Source organism: Brienomyrus brachyistius, chromosome 25, assembly GCF_023856365.1.
Source record: "Brienomyrus brachyistius isolate T26 chromosome 25, BBRACH_0.4, whole genome shotgun sequence".
In the NCBI taxonomy this organism is placed as follows: Eukaryota; Metazoa; Chordata; class Actinopteri; order Osteoglossiformes; family Mormyridae; genus Brienomyrus; species Brienomyrus brachyistius.
The window spans coordinates 2,119,089-2,131,234 of NC_064557.1; positions in this window are offsets into that span (position 1 = coordinate 2,119,089).

The window sequence follows — 12,146 nt, forward strand, 5'->3', positions numbered from 1 at the left end:
CGCAGGTGACAGGTACCTATGTAGTGAAATCCTCTCTAAAGTGGCAGCCCTATAAATAAAGTACGGTACACGCCCAAGCCTGAGCCACTGACCTTATTGCACGCAGGCTTAGTGTATTTTCCGTGTGGGTGTAATGGATATGTATACATCTTAAAAGTGAAACCAAAGCACGAATAGTACAGACCGCCATAATTTAAGCGAAAAGAAAACCCCGGTATTACTACACACTGCTCAGACCGTAACTTATTTGTCATCAAACCATCATAATTTTAGTTAGGCCTACATATTGGGTACTTCTTTCTGCAGATTATTTTGTGGGATGTTATGCGTGACATCCACCCACTCTATTAATCCGGGTTCCATTTTAATTTCAGCAAAACATGTTCGATTGCCTGTTAAGTTCTTCATAATGAAGGTAATTCGTTTTATTGGCATTTAATACTTGCGGAGAACTTGGAATAAATCGCTGTATGTGATGTAATAAATTGTGGTTTTGCATGTAGGCCTATCTACCTATCTATCCTGACATTAGAGTGTGATACTTATGTACCCTGTGTTAGACAGGTAACACATTCAGGCTTCCCCTTTTCGTGGTTGTTCTGCTTCCAGGGATGAATTCCAAAGTAAATGTATATCCCTGCACTCAGTGGTTATGGAAAATGGTTGGATGGATGGATTGATGGATGGTTGGATGTCTTAACAAACAATAGTAGCCATATTTTTAACAGAAATACCTCATACCTCTGGCATTAGAATGATAATTTAGTCTACATGACAGACTCTGTACAAAAAATAACATCAGCAGAGATTTCTGGGAAATGCTCAGGAGTGCATGGGAGATCACATGGGTGGCAGCGATTAGTTACCCTGTTCAGTGCTCTTTATATCTAACTTACGACAAAAATAGTCAGCATATTCCTTGTGTGTGTGACATAATTGGCACGCCTTGTCCACTTATGTGCTGTCCAGCCCCCTCCGAAGCGTCCGGCCACCCTGATTCCTCAACTCCGTCCCAGAATGCATTCTGGCCAGTGAGTCTTGCTCATTAACTGGCTGTAGTAACAGGTGTGTTATGCTCTGCCTCTGGCAAATACTACTGGTGGCCTGGTTTGACTCACCAGCCCTGTTAAGCAGCCAGATAAGCAACAAAGAATGGGCATTTTGGTGCCCTGCCTCTTCCTTTAAATGCCAGAGTGATGCATTATTGCCTGTCGCTATGCTTATGGGAGAGAGGACACTGTGTAGGACGTGTAAGAGTTTCACAGTGTTTTTTAATACAGTGTTCCTGGTTTTTTTGCTGAAAAGTGGCTCGCATGAGAACAAGAGAGAGTGTGTGTGTGTGTGTGTGTGTGTGTGTGAGAGAGAGAGAGAGAGCTTCCTGTCAGGCATGATCAGAGCTCAGCTCTCAACTCTAACAGCTGCGAGCTGTTATTAGAGAGAAGCCTGCAGGCCTGGAGCTCCAGGGATCAGCTCCCCCAGCTGAGCACGCAGGGGCTGTTTGGAGAGGCTGGGGCCTTTGAGCCTGACAAACTATATCCTCGGCTCAGGGCATTCTTCATCGGGTTAGGGTTAGAAAGAGAGGGTTAGGGTTAGAAAGAGAAGGCTAGGGTTAGCGTAAGCCAGTAAACTGTAAGGAAGAGCAACACAAATCAGATTAATGCATATTCACAGTGGGCGAATCATGGTGATAATCACGAGGAACACCTTCTGCCCGTTATTAATATGTCAATAGACCAAAGCAATGAGAAACTACATTCTATAATCTCTCCCCATGTCCTAACTTCTTATTTTTCAGGAAGTGAATTATTATTTACCTTCTTTACTTGTCGTTGTTTTGTGTGGGATGCTGGTTCAGTTTTCAAGGGACTTTTTTTGCTTTAAACTGGCAGAAGTGAAACGGCTAGCTGACGCCTGGTCGGGGGCGAGCATGTGACCGTGAGAGTTTGCCCCGCCCCCCTGCACTGAGCTACTTTCAGCATGGCCTGACTCAGGGGGAGGAGTCCTGGGGGACTGTGGCTGTCAATCCAGTGTGGTTGTGGCCTTCAGTCCCCGCCCACTTTTTTCAGGATTCACAGTGGGGTGGCAAGGACCCTGACTCCTCATCCTGCCCACTTCCTGTCCTCACATCCCCCAGCACTTTGGTTAGTTTTCTGCGCTCCTTTGGTGCATTTTGCTGTTTCTCTAAGTAAAAGCTTTCAAGGCCAGGTTTTCGATTACGTCCGCGATTGGGATAAATTTAGACAGCTATTTAAAAAGTGGGCTTGCCTGCGCAAGTATGGAGAGATCAGTTTCTTTCAGGGGCTACATTAAAATGGCAGGTGCTAAATCATAGCGACCATTCATCATGCTTCCGAGCTAAATCCTGCTTAACGCAAACACACACGTAAAGTGCTCATATTTTTCACTCCCTTCAGTTTCGTTGGTTGCATGTATGTTTCTGCGCTAATATCTACATGGTTTAATATTTTCTGATGCATGCGGCGGCAGATTAAGACACGGTCAGGGACCCCTGAGCTTTTTGAGTCTGAGGTCCTGCTACATTATGGTCATTATTTGCTGAGGAAGGGATGGTTGTTAGCCATTGGTGACTGTAGGGGTGTGTTAAAAATTTCCTTAAACAAATATGCCCAGCTAAACCTGTGCATTAAAACACTTCAGGATGTGTGATATTATGGTCGGATGCCACATCCTTCACAGCTGAACCATTCCTCTGACAGAAGGTTTCTGTCCTACACAGTAGAGCAGCTTATCCTGTAGCCTCTGCTTGACATCGGGATCTAGGAAATGGAGACTTGCCAGTAATGAGCTTTCAAACCCAGGGATTTGTTTGACACGCTTGATTTTGCTGTTATTCTTTGCCAGACTCAGAGCTTCAGGTCCATGTCAATTACATGAGCTGTTGACCTTGACATAGAGTGAGTATTTTAGTGGACTGGATACGTCCAGGAGTCTTGTGACCCCAAATCTGAATAACCAGTGTGCAAACCCCAAACTCCCATCTGCTGGTTCTTCACTTACCTACCCACCTTATGTTTACTCCTCTCTGTTGTGTATCTTGTGTTTATTCTGTTTGTTTATACCCTAGTTGTTAACTGCCTATTGTCCAGGGATGCGAACAAGTCATTCCTTGGTGAGTCTGAGTCAAAATATTGCAGTCCAAGACAAATCTCGAGTCGAAACATTGCAGTCCAAGTCAAGTCTTCAGTCAAAACATTGCAGTCCGAGTCCAGCCTCGAGTCATTTGCCCTCTAGTCCAAGTCAAGTCTCATTCTTTCCATCATTTTTGCTGTCATCAAATTTATGACTCGAGTCCAAATTGTGAGTCATGTAACTTGAGTCCCTACCTATGTCAGTTTTTTTTACCTTTAATGATTAAAACTAACTTAAGAATGTACATAGGAGGATATGTTCTTTATAGGCAGAGATGGGTTAAAAAGAGAGTATCCACTCACGGTTGTCCTCACAGTTTTTACGTCCATGTATATGCAGGGAGTGATGCGTCTTTCCTACAGACTATCTCAGGAGACCTTGCATTCAGCTAACTGAAAATGCAGACAGCAGAGATTTCATATGCACTGAAATTCTAAAATTAATGTTATAGTATCCAGAGGGGCACTGTCACATCAAGTCTCTTGAGTCACAAGGTCCAAGTCAGTCCAAATCTCAAGTATTTGTCCTCAAGTCCAAGTCAAGTCCAAGTCTTTCCCTCAGTTTTGCCGAGTGGAATCACAAGACATCAAATTTGTAACATGAGTCTGAGTCAATTCACGAATCAGTGACTCGAGTCCCCACCTCTGCTGTTGTCATGGTGTCTACAACAGTAGCAAGCAGTGCCGGTACAAATTTGCACTGGCCTTGGTCATCTGGCAATAAAGATCCTGACTCCAATGTCCCTTCTCAAAAGCGTGCTGAAGTCCAGATGATGCCACTTGCTGTGTTGGATTTGATTGGACCCTCCCCCAACTCTGCCCTCACACATCCCTCAAGTGCCACAAAGCGTCGGACTACCATAGCGAAGACAACTACCTGCTGGATTATGGGGAAAAAAAACTCGACATACACCTCAGGTGACATGTTCAGTCACAGGAGTTCGAGGGGGTTGACATCATCTTGTTCCACATGATGGCGAATGGGCGTCATTGCAAATATAAATCTTGGAGGTCGTGATTCATGAGAAATGCCAAGTTGATCCCAGAGGATGGTGCAAATATGTGAAAAGTAATCCACTCTCTGAGGGGCTCGTGGCTCTTGGTTGGATGGATCATCTGCACTTGACCCTTTGACTCAGCCATAGTTCGCAGTTCCGAGTGAAACTATAGAAGCCGTAGAACAACATGGTCAGGACTGCATTTACACATGAGAGTGTGGTGCGTTGGGTATCACGTAACAGCCTGAAAAAATGCAGCTCTGGCTCTGGGATTTACAAACTCCCAGTCTCTCACAATGGACCCCACACATTTTGTTTACTGATTTTTCTTTTTTAGTGTTACTTTTTTGGACTTGTGATACCAACCGAGTGCTTGTGCCAAGGGTGGAGAAGTGCACCGACCCGTCATGGGCCAATATCACCATACGTGTCACCCGGAAAATATTGTCACCCTGACAGCACCCTACTTGGACCCATGGTTGTAAACACCTTTATAAATATTTTATTCATGATTTGGCAGACGCCATGATATTAAAAGATGGAATGTGTTCGCTGAAGCTTAATGGCACATGTGCCACTGTAATTTACAGAGATTCTTACTACAGAACTGCAGGCATGTTACTAAGCTGTAAGTCCAGTGGTAATGAGGACACTTTAGTTTGGAAATGGTGTATCCAAGCAGGAGAAGAAGTTAAAAATGCTAGGGTATGCATAACATACAACAAAGGTTTGCTAATGCGGGCTTGGAATGGGCATAGATACCACAGGGAAGGGATAACCTAGACATGCAGTATATATATGCATCGATTGTAAACTTTCAAGGATTACTTTAGTTGAAGCATATGTATGACTCTACAGTCACCATTAAAATGAATCCCTTACAGCCATTTTTTTCAGGTATGCACTTATTTTAAAGGCGTCAATCCTGCATCATGCATAATGATGCATAAATGATGCATCATGGATTCATTAATGATGAACAAACATGTGATCAATATTTCACTTGTGTTACTCATTACTTGTTCCTTCAGTGGTTCGCAAACGTTCACAGAATTGACAGACATAGTAACAAATACAGTAACTGCTTGGGATAAAAGAAACATCATGATTCGTTAATGATGAACAAATATGAGACCAGCATTTAACTAAGACTTAGTTTATGGTTAATTAATACATAAGAGTATAATAGTATTATAATAGAATAATACTATATTATTAGTGCCTCATCAAGTAAAGTGTTACCGAGATATCAGTAATCACAAATTTTTACTAGTTTTGATTGTGTCACTCTTACTTTGCACATGTTCTAATGTTAAATTGTATTTTTTTTTTCTGAGCAGATGTACACTTCCTGCTCAGATAAATATCCTTAATCATTTCCTTTGACTGCCTAAGACTTTTGCCCAGTACTGTATATTTAATCAGTGTTATCTTCAGCTGCGTGATTTTCTGTGCAAAGCTGGTGGGCGACCGTAGTATTTCAGATCCCCTGTAACCCGGGACCATATTGCGGTCTAGGGCTGTTACAGTAGCTGCCAGATCCGTGCGGCTGTCTAGGGGGCTATATTAGGGGCTCCGTCCGAGGCAGCCGGGACTGACACAGAGAATTTGCTTTCACAGAAACATGAATCACCAAACCTTTCCTATAGCCACACGTCACTGCACGATTAACGTGTCGCGGAAAATGTGTGTGTTTCTTGTCTGTGCTCATTCTTTTGTGTGAGCTAATACAACTATTTGCCAGCATAACGCGCATCACTTACAGAACAATGTTTATTTGTCTCAGCATTTGAAAGATGCAAATGTTTGCTTTGCCTTGGCAAATGAAAGTTCGGGACGGTTTCCTGTTAATTGTAAGCATGGGATGGAAGAGCACTTGGCCTGTTAACAGAAGAAGCAAAGTCGAGACATATATGTCAATGCAGTTCTGTTAAGTTCCTGGTGTTTCTAAGTTCCTGGAGTTAGGGTTCTGGCTATCCGAGCCCCGTTCGTTTAAGGGCCCTGTATCTTTAAGAAAAAGTCAGTCCGGACACAAAGCTGTCATCAGTGCCCTGGGTAGTGGAAGGCATCTATGGTTGTCTCTTCTAGCTCCAGAGTCTCAATTACACATCCGTCTGTGGAACACTGACCTCCAGGGGAACCACGAGGGTCGCAGGGTAGCCGGTGCCTTGACCTTCTGGGCAGACGTGACGCCTCAAAGCACAGCATGGCCACACTCACGGAGGTTTCTGTGCCCCACGGTGACCCAAACGGTCTGCTACTCCTCTCAGCAAAAGAAGAGCCAAATTCAGCTCAGGCTAGAGACGCCATGTGCTTGGGGGGGGGGGGGGGGGGGGGGGAGGACTCCTGCATAGCTGTGCCTGCCGGAGTCCAGGGGCAAAAAGTCAAAGGCGGTCAAAGGAGCCTTTCTATCCTCACTGAAAGTCAGGAACGCAGGAAGCAGGAGACGGACCGTTCTGCACATAATAATAATGCAACCCGTCTCTTACCAAAATGATTTACAATTTTTCTTTAAGGTCACATTCATAATTCGAAGAATACACTGGATAAGCAGTGTTTGGGATAGAGGTTACAATAATCCAGGGACTCTACTAATATCACAGGTCAAGCACATTAATAATTAACACAAAAAAAATTAATTTAGATATATCAAGACTGGTTAGCACTGTTGCCTCACACCTCTGGGACCCGGGTTTGAGTGTCTGCCTGGGTCACATATGTGCGGAGTTTGCATGTTCTCCCCATGTCGTCGTGGGGTTTCCTCCGGGTACTCCGGTTTCCCCCCACAGTCCAGAGTGAATTGTGTGTGAGTGTGCCCCGTGATGGGCTGTTCCTTGCCTCGTGCCCATAACTTCTAGGATAAGCTCCGCACTGCACTTCCTCAAGTTATTATGTTTAGTTCAACTCAATTTACTTTTATATAGAACCCCTTGCAACAGAGAAAGAAGGAAAGAAAACCAGTGGAGGAGAGGAACCAAAAACTCCCAAGTAGGGAAAAAAAAAATTCTGGGGGCCCAAGGTCAGCTGGCTGCGTACAACCCCCCCCCAACCCCTCCCACCCCCCCACCCCCGGACAGGCTAACATTCCAAGAAAAAGAAAAAATGGGCTTGTTTGCTACAAGCAAGGTGTAAGCTGTGGCAAAGCTTTACAACATATACATATTCAGTTGTTTACTTCATCCATTTTGCCTTGAATACACTGGGCTTATTTCCATCGTGTTCCAACCGTTTGTTGCGCTGATCGCCTTTATGGTCTCGTTCCTCTCCTGCCCTGACTTCACCACCTCCTCTCCCTCTTCTATTCCTGGTCTACCTCTCACCTCTCCGATACGAATTCCTCCGTCAAACTGAGATCCCGCTCTTCCGGGCTGCTTCATCCTCTACCCCTGGCCCTTTGCTCCGCCCCTCACCCAGCGCCCTCTGGCACAGGCCCCCTCTGCATACTTCTACTACCACTCTGTCTGCCCCCCACCCTCCTTCACTGCCCTGCCTGGCTGGCATGACAGGTGTATGAAACCATGACATCAGTCGTAGATTTTAGCTCCCTGACGTGAAGGATGCAGTTGCCCAGAGCTGGGCTGCCCAGTCTCCCAGGACCACGGCTGAGCCTGTTAATCAAGGCCACTTTTAGCCTTATAAGTTCACAGCCCTGTCTTCAGGGACTGAATCTGTTCCTCATTTACATTTAATTCCGTACATAAAGAAAGGATTAAAGATAAAGGATGTTTTATTGTCAACTGCTGTCAAGGAGCTACCTAAGGTACTGAAATCTGGTGCAGGTCGCAGTGATAAAATAGAAATAAAATACAAAACAATAATTCAATGAATAAAATTAGGTAAAAAATAAATAATAAAATAACCATAGGATAAGTAAAAACAGAATGTAAACATAAAGGAGAGGGTGAAGGGAAGGACCACCTGGTTCCAGTAGAGGGCGCCATCATAAACTGTGTCACTTAAACAAGAGGCATCTTGTTAAATCCTTTGCAGCATTATGTTTGACGCCAATTACATTTCTCTTGAAATTGAATAATACATACGGCATTGACAATAACAAATGCTTCTCCGTGACTGATCCTGTTGTTGTGTAGCATTACTTATTGTAGAACAGAATTTTTCTATAATCTAATCCATGGCTTAGGAGGGGGGGGGGGGGGTAGAGGTGTACCCTCAATATTTAATTTGACTTCATTTGTACCCCCTATAAATAGACCCTTGCCTTTAAATTTTTAAGATGTGTCCCCCCCCCTCACCAAATCAAATTCTATCCTACATTGAACCCAAGTCTAAAGTAGCTCTAATTACCCCTGTCCATATAGAGCTGTACTATAGTTTTACTCCAGTTTATGACCCTGTTCTGGATAAGCGATTGGAAGGAGAACGAGTGGATGGATGCACTGATATTTTTAGCACACAACAACTTTTATATGAAGATTATGTTCGTAGGCTGGTGCATCAATACTTCCAGTGACTGCTCTTCAAAGATACAGATGATATTGAGTATCGTTCGGTGCTAATTTTATATCATGATCTATTTTCCTTATGGCGACACCTGTGAATCTCTCAGGAGGAAATGACATCACTGTGCTTGACGGGTATCTATCGGTTGTCAGAGTTTTCTCCTTTCTCCTTGTACATTTTAGCACTATGTTCTGTTGAACTGAGTGATCATGAGCCTACTTTGGTTACGGGACCATGTTAATCCCTCCGGTTTGCGATTGCCTGTAGCTGCGGTTGGATTGGTGTTTTTTTTCTAATAATCCCAGTAGATAATTCCATTCATAAAATGCTCTCATATGACTGTGGCGACACTGCTCTCAGGCCGTAAGATGTAAGGACATCACTCATGAACTGACTTGTGTGGATTTAACCGAGCCCGTCTCTCCTGCCAAGGGGAGGTTGTCTGATCACCGCCAGCCAGGTACTGGAGGTCACGTTCCTAGCTATTTTTAGAACCCCTGCAGGACCTTGGGGGACATCAAGCTGTCATGGTATCACCTCCCTATAGCCGCCCTGCCATGTAAACCCGCGCTGAGGCATAATGCCCCTCAGAAAAGCAGAGGGGAGTGTTTTGAGCCAATTATTTACAGCAGGAGTCATGCTGATTATCTCTAGGTGGCTTCCAATTTAAATATGGCTTTGGTGGTCCTCCTGTGAGCCTCCCCTATTATATGCTGAGATAAGCTGCAGATTTACCTGACAGTCATCCCTGGGAAATGGCTTTTGGTGTTTAACCCTTCGCTTGCTGTTATTTAGTTAACTTTGCTTAGGTTGGAAGGTTGTAAAAGGGGGGAAAATTTCCGGTAAATGTCTGAAAACTTTCCTGGAACATTCCATGGGAAGTAGGGTTACAAAGTGGCAGAAACTTTCCATAAACTTTCCATGGGAAGTGAAGCTATATTCCCATAAATTCCCATATATTCCCATTAATTCCCAAATATTCCTATTAATTCTGATGATAGGTTTCCAACTTTGAAAATTCCTAGAATATTGTAACCCTAAGTAAATGTCATTTAAAAATCCCATATTTATCTTTACCATTTTACTATGATGTCTGTTTGCATCATTGCGTATCGCATTGTCCTCCCAGAGACCCCTGGGGCTGTTCATGACAGAAGTACACTTGCCCATAGCACCCTTAAAAGGGAAATCACTTCATAAATACCTCTCAGGTTCTTTCCCTAGTGTTATTTGTTATTATGAAGTGGTGATCATCTTCTAGCTATCCACGTAGATATCAGTAACTTTTTGGAGAACAGAAGACATTTTTAATAGTGTTTATTGTGTTACTCGTAATTTTCATATGTTCTTATGTTAAATTATATGTTATTGTTCTAAGAAAATGTGCACTTACTGCCCAGATAAATAACGTAAAACATCTTCTATTGAGTGCCTAAGACTTTTGCACTGTACTGTATACATTTTAATTCTAAAGTATTATAAGCAATTAAGCATGTTTGTGACCATAATAAACAATAGAATGGTTAGGTGAGCTTTTATGGTCTGCTCAGTATGGTAAAGAATGACCTAAGGGGTTAGGCTGTAGGTATTATGGAAATAAATGATTTCACAAATCATGAAGCTTTATGTGTCTCTTAGCATTTCTGATAGGGCACTGAGACTCACTGCTTGAGACTGATGTAATAAATTCCTTGGCTGGTCCATTAAAACCGCAGCCACCCTTAACGGTATTCGCTCAGGTTTGCAGCACGAAGGCTATGGGCTCTGTACCGTTACCTGTGAAAACACACTACCTGTATATGGGTGAAAGTATTGGGACAGCTGGCTATTACAGCTAAGGGAACTTTTATGACATCCCATTCTAAATCCCTAGGCATCAATATGAAGTTTGTCTCCCCTTTGCTGTTATAACAGCTGCTACTCTTCTGGGTTGGCTTTCCACGAGATTTTGGAGTGTGTCTGGGGGTTGCTGCTCATTTGCACCACTACATCAAATGCTTGTCATTGCGCTTGGTAACGTGAGGGTCAGCATGCAGCTCCTCAGCCATGAAACCCTATATCTTGATGTTAGGAGGATATATCCAGCAACACTGATGAGAACCTTATAAACAAGGATTCGTGAGGGAGAACCAAAATTTTTTACAGGGGGTTAGTGTAGGTCTGAGAACCAGAGAAGTGAGAAGATGGGTGAAGAGGTGATCTGTGTATATCAGGACCAGAGGGAGCTTGTGCAAGGACCTGGAGTAAATGCCTATGACGAGGGATCCTCAACAGTTAAGGAGGCTGGAGATGCATCAGAAATCGATGGGAGATTCCTCAGGGGTAATGCATGCTCGCAAAAGGCTTGCGAAGGGCCTGACATCATCATCGGCTGCATTAAAAACTCATCATCATTATTCATTGTGCAACATGAATGTTAAAAGGTACAATCCTAAGGCATAATCTAGGCACGTGTCCACAGGTTTACCGGGAGGTAAGTTCAAGCTTGAAACGTCAACTTTTAAGTCATGTTACAGTTGATAGGGTCTGAATTCCTGGCGTGGTAGGCCATCAAAAAATGCCACATTGTACGGGGTCTGAATTTCTGGTTTGCTCCTTGACCTGTGTGCCTTTGCAGGGCACCATGGTGATGAGGTGATTATCGAAGAGATCCTCTGAGATCTTCTTCAGGCACCGATGAAGGTAGCCACGGCTGGGCCCCATATGATCTGCGGGATCATCTCTGTCCCGTTCTGTCTCACCGGTGAAGAAGTTGGGGGGGGGGTGGTTATTTTTGTCTGCAGATGCCAGCAGTGAAATGCGCCAGTGAGATAAATGCTTGCAGCCCACACCTGCCTGGCGTGTGCCCCGATGCAGCAGAGCTGCGCTGTTAATCTCTGCAGTTTTGGACCGAGCTTCAGGGAAAGTTCCTTCTCTGCAGAAAACATACCCAATCATCTGCAACTTCCAGGATTCTGCCCCTCCCCCAGTGAGGGCTCCCCTGGGTAGTGCTTCACATTAGAGGAGCCTAGACGGACACCCACTGGTCACCACACTGCACTGCTCATAGATGGCTAGTCTCCAAGAGGAGCTTGGTATTCTACCCCAGCTTTACATATCTGAACATCTGCCAGTCTTTCCAGAAATACTGCACCCCCTTTTTTTCCACCGACAAAAAGTCCTACGTTTAAAGAAAACGAGCAAAATGGAGTAGAAACATTCTTAAAACTAACTAACCAAGCAATTATAAAACATATAACGAGCCCTACATACCCTATAACTATAATCTACCAGCTAAGCGTTTACCTTAATACTGACAGTGAACAGAGGAGCCCAGACACCATTAATCAGTTTAATCGAGTCCTTCATTGACCATCGTTAATATGCTTGCAACAACCATTTCAATGGCATCAATTTAGCTATACTTGAGGCTGAGGAAGACCCCATGATCACATTCTATTCAGATGCCTTATAACTGAACAAATAAGTGGTCATTAAATACCTGCCCATGTCTCACTTGATGTCAAGCAGGGTTGGACTGGGATTAAAAGCTAGGCCT